This window comes from Pristis pectinata, chromosome 46 (genome assembly GCF_009764475.1).
Source record: "Pristis pectinata isolate sPriPec2 chromosome 46, sPriPec2.1.pri, whole genome shotgun sequence".
Taxonomy (NCBI): domain Eukaryota; kingdom Metazoa; phylum Chordata; class Chondrichthyes; order Rhinopristiformes; family Pristidae; genus Pristis; species Pristis pectinata.
Genome location: NC_067449.1, coordinates 2617058 through 2629386, shown reverse-complemented (window position 1 = coordinate 2629386; position 12329 = coordinate 2617058). Strand labels below are relative to the sequence as shown.

The 12329-nt window shown below is 55.4% G+C and overlaps 2 long non-coding RNA genes across 3 annotated transcripts; one reads left to right on the top strand and one right to left on the bottom strand.

The window, feature by feature from the left end:
• Positions 1-6769, top strand: LOC127566853 (uncharacterized). The gene is made up of 2 exons (XR_007955800.1): positions 1-37; positions 5288-6769. It is a non-coding gene; the product is annotated as an uncharacterized LOC127566853 (long non-coding RNA).
• Positions 6770-9215: 2446 nt separating this feature from the next.
• On the bottom strand, positions 9216-11717 carry LOC127566854 (uncharacterized). 2 transcript variants are annotated; one of them, XR_007955802.1, is made up of 4 exons: positions 11608-11717; positions 10981-11187; positions 10207-10275; positions 9216-9308 (listed from the first exon to the last, which is right to left on the bottom strand). It is a non-coding gene; the product is annotated as an uncharacterized LOC127566854 (long non-coding RNA). The 2 variants fall into 2 exon arrangements; XR_007955801.1 differs by lacking the exon at positions 9216-9308 and having other exon boundaries at positions 10069-10275.
• Positions 11718-12329: the final 612 nt, after the last annotated feature.

The window sequence follows — 12329 nt, the reverse complement described above, 5'->3', positions numbered from 1 at the left end:
GAGAGAGCAAGTGGGACCAATTCAGCCAGGAGGGCAGGTAGGGAATTGCGGATATTGACTCCACGGGCATTGGTAACTTTCTGACACACTCCCCGGGGGACCCCCTGTAAATCCTGACACACTCCCCGGGATGCCCTCTAATTACGGATACACTCCCGGGGACGCCCTGTAAATACCGACACACTCCCCGGGGGACCACCTGTAAATCCTGACACACTCCCCAGGATGCCCTCTAATTACTGACACACACCCCGGGACCCTCTGTAAATATAGACACACTCCCCTGGGGACTCCCTGTAAATACCGACACACTCCCGGGACCCCCTGTAAATACCCACACACTCCCGGGACCCCCTGTAAATACTGACACACTCCCGGGGACCCCTTGTAAATACTGACACACTCCCCGGGGATCCCCTGTAAATACTGACAAACTCCCCGGGGACCCCCTGTAATACCGACACACCCCGGGAACCCCCTGTGTTACCGGCATACTCCGGGGGGACCCCCTGTAAATACCGACACATTCCCTGGGGTCCCCTGTAAATACCCACACACTCCCGGGACCCCCTGTAAATACTGACACACTCCCCGGTGACCCCCTGTAAATACCGACAAACTCCCTGAGGCCCCCTGTAAATACCGGCACACTCCCTGGGACCCCCTGTAAATACCGGCACTACGCGGGACCCCCTGCAAATACCGGCACACTCCATGGGACACCCTGTAAATACCGACACACACCCTGGGACTCCCTGTTAATACCGACACACTCCTTGGGACCCCCTGTTAATACTGAAACACTCCCCGGGGACCCCCTGTAAATGCCGACACAGTCCCCGGGACCCCCTGTTAATACTGACACATTCCCCGCGGACCCCCTGTAAATACCGACACACCCCGGGGACCCCCTGTAAATACCGACACACCCCGGGGACTCTCTGTAAATACAGACACACTCCCCGGGGACCCTCTTTAAATACCAACACACTCCCCGGGGACCCCCTGTAAATACCGACACACTCCCCGGGGACGCCCTGTAAACACCGACACACCCCGGGGACTCCCTGTAAATACTGACACACTCCCGGGACCCCCTGTAAATACCCACACACTCCCGGGACCCCCTGTAAATACTGACACACTCCCGGGGACTCCCTGTAAATACAGACACACTCCCCGGGGACCCTCTTTAAATACCAACACACTCCCCGGGGACCCCCTGTAAATACCGACACACTCCCCGGGGACTCCCTGTAAATACTGACACACTCCCGGGACCCCCTGTAAATACCCACACACTCCCGGGACCCCCTGTAAATACTGACACACTCCCGGGGACCCCTTGTAAATACTGACACGCTCCCCGGGGATCCCCTGTAAATACTGACAAACTCCCCGGGACCCCCTGTAAATACCGTCACATTCCCCGGGATCCCTGGAAACACCGACACACTCCCCGGCGACCCCCTATGAACACCGACACACTCCCCAGGACACCCTGTAAAGACCGACACTTCCCCGGGACCCCCTATAAACACCGACACACTCCCCTCGGACCTCCTGTAAATACAGACTCACTCCCCGGGACGCCCTGTCAATACCGACCCACTCCCCGAAGACCCCCTGTGATTACCGACATACTTTCCGGGGACCCCCTGTAAAAACCGACACGCTCCCCGGGACCCCCTGTAAACACCGACACACTCCCCGGGGAGCCCCTGTAAATACTGACAGGCTCCCCGGGACTCCTTGTATATCCTGACACGCTCCACGGGACCCTCTGTAAACACTGACACACTCCACAGGACCCTCTGTAAACACCGACACACTCCCCGGGACCCGCTGTAAACACTGACGCACACCCTGGGACCCCCTGAAAACACTGACACACACCCCGGGATGCCCTGTAATTACCGACAGATTCCCTGGGACCTCCTGTAAATACAGACTCACTCCCCGGGACACCCTGTCAATACCGACCCACTCCCCGAAGACCCCCTGTGATTACCGACATACTTTCCGGGGAGCCCCTGTAAATACCGACACACTCCCCGGGGACCCCCTGTAAAAACTGACATGCTCCCCGGGACCCCCTGTAAACACCGACACACACACCGGGACCCCCTGTAAATACCGGCACACTCCTCGGTGACCCGCTGTAAATATCGACAAACTCCCTGAGACCCCCTGTTAATACCGACACACTCCCTGGGACCCCCTGTTCATATCGACACACTCCCTGGGACCCCCTGTTAATACCGACACACTCCCTGGGACCCCCTGTTAATACTGACAAACTCCCCGGGGACCCCCGTAAATACCGACACACCTCCTGGGGACCCCCTGTAATTACCGGCACACTCCCCGGGACCCCCTGTAAACACCGACACACTCCCCGGGACCCCCTGTAAAGACTGACGCACTCCCCAGGGACCCCCTGTAAATACCGACAAACTCCCTGAGGCCCCCTGTAAATACTGACACACTCCCTGGGACCCCCTGTTAATACCGACACACTCCCTGGGGACCCCCTGTAAATACCGACACACTCCCTAGGATGCCCTATAAAATAACGACACGCTCACTGGGATCCCCTGTAAATACTGATACACTCCACGGGACCCCCTGTAAATACCAGCACACTCCCTGGGGACCCCCTGTAAGTACGCACACACTCCCCGGGGCCCCCCTGTAAATAACGACACACTCCCCGGAGACCCCCTGTAAATACTGACACACTCCCCGGGACCCCCTGAAAGTACCGACACACTCCTGGGACCCCCTGTAAATACCGACATACTCCCCGTGACCCCCTGTAAGTACTGACATACTCCCCGGGGAGCCCCTGTAAATACCGACATACTCCCCGTGACCCCCTGTAAGTACTGACATACTCCCCGGGGAGCCCCTGTAAATACCGACATACTCCCCGTGACCCCCTGTAAGTACTGACGTACTCCCCGGGGAGCCCCTGTAAATATCGACACACTCCCCGAGGACCCCCTGCAAATACTGACACACTCCCCGTGACCCCCTGTAAATACCGACACATTCCCCGGGATCCCTGGAAACACCGACGCACTCCCCGGCGACCCCCTGTAAATAAATACACCCCCGGGGACCCCCTGTATGTATTGACATACTCCCCAGGGACCCCCTGTAAATACTGGCACACTCCCCGGGGACACCCTGTAAATACTGGCACACTCCCGGGGACCCCCTGTTAATACTGACACACTCCCTGGGACCCCCTGCTAATACTGACAAACTCCCTGGGGACCCCCGTAAATACCGACACACCTCCTGGGGACCCCCTGTAAATAACGGCACACTCCCCGGGACCTCCTGTAAATACCGACACACTCCCTGGAGACCCCCTGTAAATACCGACACACTCCCTAGGATGCCCTGTAAAATACCGACATGCTCCCTGGAATCCCCTGTAAATACTGACACACTCCCTGGGGACCCCCTCTAAATACCGACACACCCCGGGAACCCCCTGTGTTACCGGCATACTCCCCGGGGAACCCCTGTAAATAACGACACACTCCCCAGGGACCCCCTGTAAATACTGACACACTCCCCGGGACCCCCTGTTATTACCGACGCACTCCCCGCGGACCCCCTGTAAATACCGACACACCCCGGGAACCCCCTGTGTTACCGGCGTACTCCCCGGGGACCCCCTGTAAATAACGACACCATTCCCGGGGACCCCCTGTAAATACTGACACACTCCCCGGGACCCCCTGAAAGTACCGACACACTCCCGGGACCCCCTGGAAATACCGACATACTCCCCGGGACCCCCTGTAAATACTGACATACTCCCCGGGGAGCCCCTGTTAATACTGGACCCACTGTAAATACCTACATACTCCCCGGGACCCCCTGCAAATACTGACACACTCCCCGGGACCCCCTGTAAATACCGACACATTCCCTGGGACCCCCTGTAAATACCATCACACTCCCCGGGAGCCCCTGTAAATACTGACACACTCCCCGGGACTCCTTGTATATCCTGACACGCTCCCCGGGACCCTCTGTAAACACTGACACACTCCACAGGACCCTCTGTAAACACCGACACACTCCCCGGTACCCTCTGTAAACACTGACGCACTCCCTGGGACCCCCTGTAAACACTGACACACTCCCCGGGACGCCCTGTCAATACTGACCCACTCCCCGAAGGCCCCCTGTGATTACCACATACTTTCCGGGGAGCCCCTGTAAATACCGACCAACTCCCCGGGACACCCTGTAAATACCGGCACACTCCCTGGGGACCCCCTGTAAATACCGACAAACTCCCTGGGACCCCCTGTAAATACCGACACACTTCCTGGGACCCCCTATTAATACTGACACACTCCCCGGGAACCCCTGTAAACACTGACACACTCTCCGGGTACCGCCTGTAAATACCGACAAACTCCCTGGGGACCCCCCGTAAATACCGACACACTCCCTGGGACCCCCTGTAAATACCGACAAACTCCCTGACACCCCTTGTAAATACTGACACTCCCTGGGACCCCCTGTAAATACCGGCACACTCCATGGGACACCCTGTAAATAACAACACACTCCCTGGGACTCCCTGTTAATACCGACACACTCCCTGGGACTCCCTGGGACTCCCTGTTAATACCGACACACTCCCCGGGGACCCCCTGTAAATGCCGACACACTCCCCGGGACCCCCTGTTAATACCGACACACTCCCCGGGACCCCCTGTTAATACCAACACACTCCCCGGGGACCCCCTGTAAATACCGACACACTCCCCGGGACCCCCTGTTAATACCGACACACTCCCCGCGGACCCTCTGTAAATACCGACACACCCCCGGGACCCCCTGTAAATACCGACACACCCCGGGGACTCCCTGTAAATACCGACACACTCCCTGGGGACCCCCTTTAAATACCGACACACTCCCCGGGACCCCCTGTAAATACTGACACACACCCCGGGGATCCCCTGTAAATATACCGACACACTCCCGGGGACCCCATGTAAATCCCGACACACTCAGCGGGAACTCCTGTTAATACTGATGCACTCCCTGGATCCTCCCTTTAAATACCGACACATTCCCCACTACCCCCTGTTAATACCGGCACACTCCCGGGACCCCCTGTAATTACCAGCCTACTCCCCTGGATTCTCCCTGGAAACACCAACACACAGTCCTTGGAAACTCCTTGTATTTCATCCGCACTGTTGTCTACTCTGTGACTTTCGGCTGTCTCATTTATCTCCTACTTAAGGTGTGCTTCGGACGAGCCGTCCGCTCAATCTCGCTGGGTTCAGTTCTGAATCGCGGCTGCTGTCTGAGCTCCTTCCCCTCTCGTTGCTTCTCTCTGCACCGTGACCTGCGCCTCGTTGACACGCCCTCCTCGCTTGTAACTCGCAGCTGTGGTCTCTGTGTGCTTTCAATCGAACTGTTCGCTGCTCCCCCTCTCTGTCTCTCTCTCTGTCTCTCTCTCCTGAAGTCTTAAGCACGTCAACCATGAGAATACTTCACGATTTAGCACTGGGGATGTCTTTCGTCTGCTTCTGTCAGGGAGTTTTTCGGTGGCCCCTGTCCCTCTGAATCCTTCCCGTCCCCGGACCTGTCCCGAGTGTCGTTAACGTCCCTGCCTCACCCACTCCCTCTGGCAGCTCGTTCCATGTACGGACCACCCTCTGGGTGAAGAAGTTTCCTGTTAAATCTCTCCCCCCCGTCTCACCTTAAACCTGTGCCCTCTAGTTCTTTATTCTCTGACCCCTGGGCGAGGGGGGGAAAGGCTGTGTGCACACAGACGCACAAAAACACATACACACAGACAGACAGACAGACAGACACACACACACACACACAAAGACACGCGAACATAAACACACACAAATGCACACTCACATAGACACTCGTATACACGCACTGACACACACGCACAGACACACAGACATATAGATGCACACACAGAGAAACGCTCACACACACACACACACACACACACACACACACACACACACACACACACACACACACACACCAACACACACAGAAACACACACAGACTGACAGACCAACACACACAGAAACACACACATACACACTGACCCTCACTGGGGGACGGGTCCCACACACACACACACACACACACACACACACACACACACACACTGAGAGACGGGTCACACACACACACACACACACACACACACACACACACACTGACCCTCACTGGGAGACGGGTCCCACACACACACACACACACACACACACACACACACACACACACACACACACACAGTGCCGGTGGTCGGAATCGAACCGGTGTCCCAGAGGCAGGGTTGCTGCTGTACTGCGGGCAGCCGACTGCTCCCCTACAAGCGACGCACGGCCCCTGTGGATTGTCGGGGGTGGGTTGGGGGGGGGGGGGCCGTCGGATGTGTGCACCGAGTCAACACTGGGCTGGACAAGTGTGGGAAAGAGAAAGTCCCGGGACACAGGGAGGAGAGAAGGTGAACAGCTCACCGCCAGGGAGCCAGGATAAAGCCACGCCGTGTCTCAACCTTGCCAAGAGACCCCACAGAGCCTGCACCCAACCACGGCCCACATTGTAACCAAACTCACGCCCAGTTCGAAGGAGAATTCTCTGATAAAACAATGTCGATTTATTCAATTATTGCTGGATGTATAAAATCTTTGTGTGATGACTGCAGTATACCGACGAAAAGTAAAACGTGTCGATGTTATCACATCACCTCTGCCTCACTGACTTTTGTAACCCGCTCCCGCGGACCTGTTATTCTATACATAAACCCCCTGAACCCCTGGATCAGACCCCAGCCTGTAACCCACTCCCGGGGACCTGTTATTCTATATATAAACCCCCCGAACCCCTGGATCAGACCCCAGCCTGTAACCCACTCCCGGGGACCTGTTATTCTATATATAAACCCCTCGAACCCCTGGATCAGATCCCGGCCTGTAACCCACTCCCGGGGACCTGTTATTCTATATATAAACCCCCTGAACCCCTGGATCAGACCCCAGCCTGTAACCCGCTCCCGGGGACCTGTTATTCTATATATAAACCCCCTGAACCCCTGCATCAGATCCCAGCCTGTAACCCACTCCCGGGGACCTGTTATTCTATATATAAACTCCTGAACTCGCTCTGTCGATTACTCTCTCCCCTGTTTCTCCCCGTCCACCACTCCTGTCTCATCCCCTCGCTCTCCCCTCCTCCCTTCCCCACTCCCTCCCCAGCCCTCCCTGCCTCCGTCTCCCCATCTCTCCCTCACCCGCAGTTCCCACCCGCACCACCCGATGGCATGATGCTCCACCACTGACGGGTCCCTCCCCACCTCAGAGCGAGAGAGAGAGAGAGAGCCGTAGATCCCAGGGGGGCAGTTTTCACCCCAATCCCTCCTCTCGGTCCAGTGCGGTGAGGGTGCCCTGACCCCCGCTGATGCACCTTGCCCGCACAGTAAGGATTTTTGTCTGCGGCACACTCCAGCAGATGACCCCTGCATTGGATCCCAGCCTGTAACCCACTCCCGGGGACCTGTGATTCTATATATAAACCCCACTGCACCTCTGGATCAGATCCCAGCCTGTAACCCTATCCCGGGGACCTGTTATTCTATATATAAACCCCCCAAACCCCTGGATCAGATCACAGCCTGTAACCCACTCCCGGGGACCTGTTATTCTATATATAAACAGCACCGAACGCCTGGATCAGATCGCAGCCTGTAACCCACTCCCGGGGACCTGTTATTCTATATATAAACCCCCCGAAGCCCTGGATCAGATCCCAGCCTGTGACCCACTCCCGGGGACCTGTTATTCTATATATAAACCCCCCGAACCCCTGGATCAGATCCCAGCCTGAAAGCCGCTCCCGGGGACCTGTTATTCTATATATAAACCCCCCACCAATCAAAGGATCAGATACCAGCCTGTAACCCACTACCGGGAAAATGTTATTCTATGTATGAACCCCCACGAACCCCTGGATCAGATCCCAGCCTGTAACCCACTCCTGGGGACCTGTTATTCTCAAGATAAACCCCACCGAACCCCTGGTTCAGATCCCAGCCTTTAACCCACTGCTGGGGACTTGTTATTCTATATATAAACCCAATGAAGTCGTGGATCAGATCCCAGCCTGTAACCCGCTCCCGGCGACCTGTTATTCTATATATAAACCCCCCGAACCCCTGGATCAGATCGCAGCCTGTAACCCACTCCCGGGGACCTGTTATTCTATATATAAACTCCCCGAACCCCTGGATCAGATCGCAGCCTGTAACCCACTCCCGGGGACCTGTTATTCTATATATAAACTCCCCGAACCCCTGGATCAGATCGCAGCCTGTAACCCGCTCCCGGGGACCTGTTATTCTATATATAAACCCCCAAACCCCTGGATCAGATCACAGCCTGCAACCCACTCCCGGGGACCTGTTATACTATATATAAAGCCCACTGAACCCCTGGATCAGGTCCCAGTCTGTAACCCGCTCCCGGGGACCTGTTATTCTATATATAAACCCCCCAAACCCCTGGATCAGATCACAGCCTTTAACCCACTCCCGGAGACCTGTTATTCTATATATAAACTGCACCGAACCCCTGCATCAGATCGCAGCCTATAACCCACTCCCGGGGACCTGTTATTCTATATATAAACCCCCCGAACCCCTGGATCAGATCCCAGCCTGTAACCCACTCCCGGTGACATGTTATTCTATATATAAACCCACCGAAACCCTGCATCAGACCGCAGCCTCTAACCCACTACCGGGGCAATGTTATTCTATATATAAACCCCCCGAACCCCTGGATCATATCCCAGCCTGTAACCCACTCCCGGGGACCTGTTATTTTATATATAAATCCCCCGAACCCCTGGATCAGTTCCCAGCCTGTAACCCGCTCCCGGGGACCTGTTATTCTATCTATTAACCCCCAGAACCACTGGATCAGATCCCAGCCTGTAACCGACTCCCGGGGACCTGTTATTGTATATGTAAACTCCCGAACGCCTGGATCAGATCTCAGCCTGTGACCCACTCTCGGGGACCTGTTATTGTATATATAAACCCCCCGAACCCCTCGATCAGATCCCAGCCTGTAACCCACTCCCGGGGACCTGCTATACTATATATAAACCCCTCTGAAGCCCTGGATCAGGTCGCAGCCTGTAACCCACTCCCGGGGAGCTGTTATTCTATATATAAACCCCCCGAACCCCTGGATCAGATCCCAGCCTGTAACCCACTCCCGGGGACCTGTTATTCTATATATAAACCCCCAAACCCCTGGATCAGATCACAGCCTGCAACCCACTCCCGGGGACCTGTTATACTATATATAAAGCCCACTGAACCCCTGGATCAGGTCCCAGTCTGTAACCCGCTCCCGGGGACCTGTTATTCTATATATAAACCCCCCAAACCCCTGGATCAGATCACAGCCTTTAACCCACTCCCGGAGACCTGTTATTCTATATATAAACTGCACCGAACCCCTGCATCAGATCGCAGCCTATAACCCACTCCCGGGGACCTGTTATTCTGTATATAAACCCCCCGAACCCCTGGATCAGATCCCAGCCTGTAACCCACTCCCGGTGACATGTTATTCTATATATAAACCCACCGAAACCCTGCATCAGACCGCAGCCTCTAACCCACTACCGGGGCAATGTTATTCTATATATAAACCCCCCGAACCCCTGGATCATATGCCAGCCTGTAACCCGCTCCCGGGGACCTGTTATTCTATCTATTAACCCCCAGAACCACTGGATCAGATCCCAGCCTGTAACCGACTCCCGGGGACCTGTTATTGTATATGTAAACTCTCGAACGCCTGGATCAGATCTCAGCCTGTGACCCACTCTCGGGGACCTGTTATTGTATATATAAACCCCCCGAACCCCTCGATCAGATCCCAGCCTGTAACCCACTCCCGGGGACCTGCTATACTATATATAAACCCCTCTGAAGCCCTGGATCAGGTCGCAGCCTGTAACCCACTCCCGGGGAGCTGTTATTCTATATATAAACCCCCCGAACCCCTGGATCAGATCCCAGCCTGTAACCCACTCCATGGGACCTGTTATTCTATATATAAACCCCCCGAACCCCTGGATCAGACCCCAGCCTCTAACCCACTCCCGGGGACCTGTTATTCTATATATAAACCCCCCGAACCCCTGGATCAGATCCCAGCCTGTAACCCACTCCCGGGGACCTGTTATTCTATACATCAACCCCTGAACCCTCGCTCTGTCCATTTCTCTCTCCCCTGTTTCTCCCCGTCCACCACTCCTGTCTCATCCCCTCGCTCTCCCCTCCTCCCTTCCCCACTCCCTCCCCAGCCCTCCCTGCCTCCGTCTCCCCATCTCTCCCTCACCCGCAGTTCCCACCCACACCACCCGACGGCAGTGATGCTCCACCACTGACGGGTCCCTCCCCACCTCAGAGCGAGAGAGAGAGAGAGAGCCGTAGATCCCAGGGGGGCAGTTTTCACCCCAATCCCTCCTCTCGGTCCAGTGCGGTGAGGGTGCCCTGACCCCCGCTGATGCACCTTGCCCGCACAGTAAGGATTTTTGTCTGCGGCACACTCCAGCAGATGACCCCTGCATTGGATCCCAGCCTGTAACCCACTCCCGGGGACCTGTGATTCTATATATAAACCCCCCGAACCCCTGGATCATCTCGCAGCCTGTAACCCACTCCCGGGGTCCTGTTATTCTATATATAAACCCCCCGAACCCCTGGATCAGATCCCAGCCTGTAACCCGCTCCCGGGGAATCTGTTATTCTATATATAAACCGCCCACCAATCAATGGATCAGATACCAGCCTGTAACCCATTCCTGGGGACCTGTTATTCTATATATAAACACCCCAAACCCCTGCATCAGATTGCAGCCTGTGACCCACTCCCGGGGACCTGTTATTCTATATATAAACCCCCCGAACCCCTGGATCAGATCCCAGCCTGTAACCCACTCCCGGGGACCTGTTATTCTATATATAAACCCCCCGAACCCCTGGATCAGATCCCAGCCTGTAACCCACTCCCGGGGAGCTGTTATTCTATATATAAACCCCCCGAACCCCTGGATCAGATCCCAGCCTGTGACCCACTCCCGGGGACCTGTTATTCTATATATAAACCCCCCGAACCCCTGGATCAGACCCCAGCCTGTAACCCATTCCCGGGGACCTGTTATTCTGTATATAAACCGTACCGAACCCCTGGATCAGATCGCAGCCTGTAACCCACTACCGGGGAATCTGTTATTCTATATATAAACCGCCCACCAATCAATGGATCAGATACCAGCCTGTAACCCATTCCTGGGGACCTGTTATTCTATATATAAACACCCCGAACCCCTGCATCAGATCTCAGCCTGTAACCCACTACCGGGGAAATGTTATTCTATATATGAACCCCCACGAACCCCTGGATCAGATCCCAGCCTGTAACCCACACCCGGGGACCTGTTATTCTATATATAAACCGCACCGAACCCCTGGATCAGATCGCAGCCTGTAACCCGCTCCCGGGGACCTGTTATTCTATATATAAACCCCCCGAACCCCTGGATCAGATCCCAGCCTGTGACCCACTCCTGGGGACCTGTTATTCTATATATAAACCCCCCGAACCCCTGGATCGGACCCCAGCCTGTAACCCACTCCCGGGGACCTGTTATTCTATATATAAACCCCCGAACCCCTGGATCAGATCCCAGCCTGTAACCCACTCCCGGGGACCTGTTATACTATATATAAACCCCACTGAACCCCTGAATCAGGTCCCAGCCTGTAACCCACTCCCGGGGACCTGTTATTCTATATATAAACACCACAAACGCCTGGATCAGATCCCAGCCTGGAACCCACTCCCGGGGAACTGTTATTCTTTTCGTAAACCCCTGAATGCCTGGATCAGACCCCAGCCTGTGATGCACTCACGGGTGCCTGCTTTTCTATATATAAACCCCCCGAATCCCTGGATCAGATCCCGGCCTGTAACCCATTCCCGGGGACCTGTTATTCTATATATAAACCCACCGAAACCCTGGATCAGGCCCCGGCCTGTAACCCACTCCCGGGGACCTGTTATTCTATATATAAACTCCTGAACCCCTGCATCAGATCCCAGCCTGTAACCCACTCCCGGGGACCTGTTATTCTATATAGAAACCCCTGAACTCCTGGATCAGATCCCAGCCTGCAACCCACTCCCGGGGACCTGTTATTCTGTATATAAACCCCCTGAACCCCTGG